Source organism: Adiantum capillus-veneris, chromosome 3 (assembly GCF_014529385.1).
Source record: "Adiantum capillus-veneris isolate H3 chromosome 3, ASM1452938v2, whole genome shotgun sequence".
Classification (NCBI taxonomy): Eukaryota; Viridiplantae; Streptophyta; class Polypodiopsida; order Polypodiales; family Pteridaceae; genus Adiantum; species Adiantum capillus-veneris.
In genome coordinates, this window is record NC_140933.1 from 126612080 (window position 1) to 126618067 (window position 5988).

The 5988-nt window shown below is 42.4% G+C and overlaps 1 pseudogene; it reads left to right on the forward strand.

Moving 5' to 3' along the window:
* Positions 1 to 406: 406 nt before the first annotated feature.
* LOC147461675 (uncharacterized) lies at positions 407 to 1397 on the forward strand (annotated as a pseudogene).
* The last annotated feature ends 4591 nt before the right edge of the window (positions 1398 to 5988 follow it).

Below are 5988 nucleotides of genomic sequence, written 5' to 3' on the forward strand. Positions count from 1 at the left end.
CCCCAGCCCCAATTGAGTAGCACGGGAGCCTTGAGGGGTGTTTAGAGGTCGACTCTCTTGTTGCCCGCCCTGGACCGCCTCTATACCTCCAAATTTACCAAAGGATGAGCATTTGAGGGCAACTATTGCAGCACAAAAAAGTTTGATAAAGACTTACAACAGAAAAATGACATGGGTGAGTTTTGAAGTTTTAAACTTGATAAAAATATGTTTCTCAATTTATTAGAGTATTTGTTTGTTTTTGTTGTAGAATCTCTCAATGGTTAATCCTGCTAATGGAAAAGAATGGTTTGAAATATTGTGGAAGCGTCCTTTTGAAGATGAGAGATTCAAAATTTCTATTGAAAAGTTGTACTCCATATCGTCCACCTCATGTTCAATTGAGCTAAAATTGAGGATGCTAAAAATGTTGGGCTAAGATGAAAATTTTTGTCAAAGCTATGGTATGCCACTTGGAGACCGTCAATACATTATGGATCAATTTTAAAAAGATACCACTAGACTTTTGGAACAAGTCTTGGATTCTACTACGGGCACTAATAAAGTAGAGCTTCCCATGGGTGTGAGCTTGCAAGCATATTTCAGTGACATTGTGAGTAGGTACCGAGGTGTGCTCTTTTATGACTTCCAAAAAGAGATGAATGTAGGAACCGCCCCAAGTGTGCATGAAGATTTGAAGAACTCTTCACGTTGATTGGTCTATAGGTATGTTTTACTTGTCTAAGATTTATATCAAAGCTTCTTTAAGTGATGCTTGTTGCGATCTTGATTAGAAGGTGTCACTTGTAGGTTTTTGATGCACCTTTTGGTTACAAAAAAGATACAATGCTTGCCAGACATTTGCAAAGCTTGGACAATCATCTCTCCGCCCATGTATTGTATGTTTACATCGACCATATTTAGGGAGAATGGCTCACTTGATGGAGCTATCTTGGTGGATTCTTGGGAGTGTAAGCACTATCCTTGGTGGCTTGACATGAAAAAAGGAGAGTATTTGGAAGAGGAGAAAGAGGCATATCTTAAACATATCAAAGGTGAATGCAAATCAGATTCCGAGTCTACGAAAGAAATGACTCTTGATCAAAGGAAAAAGGTAGATGAGGAATCAAAAGCACTCAAGGACAAAGATGAACAAGATGCTCAAACTATTGGAAATAAGGGTGGTCATCCACCATCCACAAGAAAAGTAGGAAGTTCTTTGAATGGTGAGTTCCCAACTATTCTAAAAAGATGTTGATTAAGTTCTACTGTATCTATCTATGCTTTCAACATGCACATGTTACATATTGTGTTTTGTGATTTTTAGTTATTTACATTGTATGTTAAAATGTGTAATTTCTTTTTTGTGTGGACAAGAAATCTTTGGTTGGTGGAAGCATTTCCACAAAGAAGACTAGCAAGGGCTCACTAATCTACATCCCACTTGCTAATTTTCATTAATTTGATAAGAGAACTTTGTTGAAAGAAGTAAAAGGATGGAACTATGATTTTATTGTGCTAGGAAAAGTTTTCATTGAAGGGAACTACAAGGAGGGTTTTGCAGTGATGCGTGAGTTTTTTATGAGCTTGGAAAGGGATGGAAAAATACGAAATTCTAAACCATGTGCTTGGAGTGTGGATTTAAGTGTGATAGATCTTCCTACAGTTTCTTTCCACCTACACTCATTGGTATTGTTTCTTCCTTTTTTGCATGCCTATAAAAATGTAATGGAAATGGCCTATGAACTTTGAGAGGAGCGGAATTAGGAAATTAGGTGAAGCACTTTTATGAGATTACTTTGTGAGCATAGCGGGTGAACTTAATTGATGGTAGCAACATAAACATGATACTTAGTTAGCTTGGCATGAACAATACTTTTGCAAGAGAGAGAGTTTAGAGAACATAACAATAGTTGAGGACCGGATTCATATGAAGCCGGTCCCTCCTCCAATACGCATTTGTATTATATTTTCTCCCGTCAAGAGAGACTTGGTACAATACAATCTTTGTGTTCCTTGTGACCTAGATGATGCAATGAATATCGAAAGCTTCATGCATCACAAGCATAACATAAACTTTGTAGAAAGCATTAATTATCCCAAGCCTCAGTCCCAAGGGCTCAAACACCTTCAAAGGTGGAGAGAGCTAGCGGGGAATGAGGATAGGGAAGAGGAAGTAGAAACATTCCATAGGAGAAAGAAATAATTCCTCACTTATCATCACTCTTCTTGCTAGCATACATAATAGCATAGTAATGAAGATGGAGAAGATGGCAAGCTTAAGCATTGAAGCATGGCTCTTGGTTGGATTTGCATTCCATAGCCAAGAGTGTTGATGTAGGCTCTCACTTCTCACAAGCTTGGAGAACGAGGTGGAGTTCCTCAACTTTCACCAAGTGAGAATGATGCACAAAATGAGTGTGTGTGTGTGTGTGGTGTATATCCCCCTAGCACCCCCCTTGCTTTCTTGGGGCGAGTTGCAACTTTTCCACACGCTGCAAGCTCATTGGACCCCTCTCCCCCTAGCCAATCACATGCAGCATGCAATCAAGTACATGGGTAGTCTTTTGACAAGTGTCTTCCTTTCCCCTTAGAGAGAGATCTAAGAGAGAGAGAGAGAGAGAGAGAGCTTGAGAATATCTAGATATTTGTTGGATGGAACTAGAAGCTCATTGGACCCCTCTTTATCCCAACCAATAGCATTCAAGCACACCATGTGGTTAAGCTTAGGGAGAGAATGACATGTGTCCCATGTGCCCTTTGAGAAAAGGGGTGCCCTTTGGGTGAGTGGAAGGTTAGGTCAAAGATTCCCTTAACTTTGCGGCTTTCATGCATAGGAAGCTTCTCAAGAAACTTCCTCATTAAGTTTGTAGGGTCTCTTTTTTACTCAAGCACCTTACCGCCCATGCATAGGAAGCTTCTCAAGCAACTTCCTCATTAAGTTTGTAGGATCTCTTTTTGACTCAAGCACCTTACCCCCCATGCATAGGAAGCTTCCCAAGCAACTTCCTCATTAAGTTTGTAGGGTCTCTTTTTGAATCAAGCACCTTACCCCCCATGCATAGGAAGCTTCTCAAGTAACTTCCTCATTAAGTATGACAAGTACCTCAAGTACCTTAGTCATCAAGCATGACAAGCACCTTAGGTGGAGCTCCCACCTCAAGCTCAGCCCTAGATTGCCTAAGGTCAAAGGAAAGTTTAGCCCGGGCTCCCACCTCAAGCTCAGACCTAGCTTGCCTAAGGTCAAAGGTAAGTTTAGGTCGGGTTCCTACCTCAAGCTCCCTAGCTTGCCTAAGGTCAAAGGACTTTTAACAATAACCATTGGAGGTCTTTAATGAAGCTAACCCTAAGGTCTTTTAAGCTCCATTAGTTAACCTTGATCTTTGACATACCATCTCTCATTTGGGCCCCTTTACCATTGGCCCCATGTTGAGATAGACTCGTAAGCACATGTCTATATTCTAACCCTTGTTCTCATTTATTATCCCACATTAAATGGTCACTTTAATATGAGAAAATCATTGGGGTTGGTTAGATATTAGATTTAATAACATTACCTCTCTCTTGAAATCATGGTCGTCCTCGACTATGAGGTAAAAGAGATAGAGCCATAGTCAATTTGTCTTAGCGGGTAGAGGATCCCTTTTTACCCTATGACATCATTCCAAGATGGATGACTAATCCATTTGGTTCTTGGGAGACATAGCTGTTGCAACCATGTCTGCTCTCTAGTCCATTTCATCCTCCCAAGTAGAGTGACAAATTCTACATGGTGTTTGAGAGACGTCGTCATTCCAAACATGATTCTTAGTATGCATACTAATTAAATTTTTGCACAATAAAGAGAGAATTAGTCTTATAAGACAAAAACATTGATCATTTAAAAGAAACATGTACATTTGCTTACTCTAATGTAGCATTGTAAGCGTTGACAAGGTTCATAGTATCCTTAAATTGGATTCTTTCCTTGCATCCATCTAGCATCTTCAAAAGGATAATTTTTGAACTTAATAAGATACCGTCAGATAATCTTACCTTGTCGTAGTACCTTGTCTTCATACCGAAGGATAGCTTCGGGTTATAGCACCTCTTCTTGGTCTTCGATTTTGGGAGTGTCTTCAATAATTGGTTCATTTGGAGGCTCTCCTTTGTAGGGCTTAGGTAGGCTCACATGAAAAGCATTGTGTATGAGCCAATGGTTAGGCAACTTGAGTTGATAAGCCACCTCATTGATTGGCTTCAAAATTTTAAAAGGACCATAGTATCTTTTTGCTAGTTTAGCATAATACTTTTGATGGCCCGTAGGATTTTTGCCCGTCGTTTGCCTCAATCGAGCCTTAGGAAACTTAAGTAAGACCCAATCATTTTCTTTGAATGTTAAGGCCTGTAATGGCTATTGCCCACACAGGAGCAATAAGCATTACAGGAATGATTACCCGCAAACTACATTATGTGAACATCAAACACGTAGAAATAGGAGAGAAGACAGTACACAGTACACAGGCACAGAACACCTCCTGCTTCATTCATATGTAATCCAGACACAGAGTTACAACAGCAGGATGTAATGAAGAACATAGAGGTTGGTTGGTTTTATCAAAAGACAGGCATGCCCCCCCATATACACCCACTGCTCCAGCGCAGATCGGGAACGGTGCACACACTCCTGTCCCATGATATCTTGTGAAGAACTGCCGCCATGCATGACTCCTGATCCACAATGTCCAGACCTCCGCATGTGCGACTCATGCCGTAACACCTGGAACACACGGTGGATTGCGTGAACCCACACTCAGCCCCTCCGGTTAGAAGGTTCCGGTTGTTGATCTTCAACCTGTTCTGGTGAAGAGTAAATTTCAATGTAGCCAAAGCCTCTAAAATCTGCAGTATGGGCCTGATAGACCTCATCCAAAAGATGTGGATCTATCTCAGAATGTTCCGGCCAAGGAGCCCGAGGAATAAACTGCATTGGTAAAGAAATAGATTGCGGTGCCTGTGGCAAAGGAGCAAGAGGCGTATGTAGAGGATAATAGCGAGAAAGGTATCTATTGAGAGCATACCAACATGGAGGGCATGGGGGTAGACTGAGGGAGAAAGAGTGGGCCAAAGTCTCCACCCAAAAACACACCCTGTGCCGCTTCTTACGAAATCGACGAATCATTTCTGCAAACGAGATACATGAGCCTGGGCCTCAACACAATCCTCTGTAGCTTGCGCCCAATCAGCAATATCAAAACCTTCTAGAACAACACTCTTACCTCTGTCAGTGTTGGACGACTTAGGTTGCTGCACCACAACCTGATGAGTTGGTGGTTGTGCTCTCACCTCAGTAGATAAGCGTGTGCTCCAGCTCTATAGTTGATGTTCCAAAAAGATGCGGAGATCCTGTTGCATCTCCACTGCCAAAGCATTCAAATCATTCATACTGATCATTACATCACCAGGGTGAGAGGCTAGGTATGAGGCAAGGCTATGCTGCGTTCGCAATTGAAGTAGTTCTTCTTGAATGGAAGCCACAAACGCAGCATTAGCCCCCCGAAGCGTTTGTATGTCTTCATTCTGTTGGCGAGCCATTGCAGTTAAATCTTCATTTTGATTGGTCAACTCGGCAATGCGAGCCTGCAAGGCCGTTACCTGTGTTTCCAGCTCATTAACTCTACCCTCTGTTGCGGGCCACGCCGCACGAATAGACTCCGCAAGTCTGCTCAAAAAAGTGCCGCATGCCTGTATTTGGTCAGCATGGTTTTCTGTCGTTGCCTCCCATGGTAGCGCTATGGGAAGAGTACCTCCCGTCGAGGCAACCGCATTGGTGGTTCCAGAAGTTTTCGGTTGCGAGGGAATGTCCGCAGCCGGAGAGCCCGTCCTAGGCGGAGTAGCAATTCCCACTCTCTCTTGCATTCGGTGCTGCCAGTGTGCCACCGCAAAATCCTCCAGCACAAGAAATGCAGTCACAGGAGGTGGTGTAGAGAACTGTTGTTCCTCCTGGCCACGCTTGTGGGTTGCTGGTCT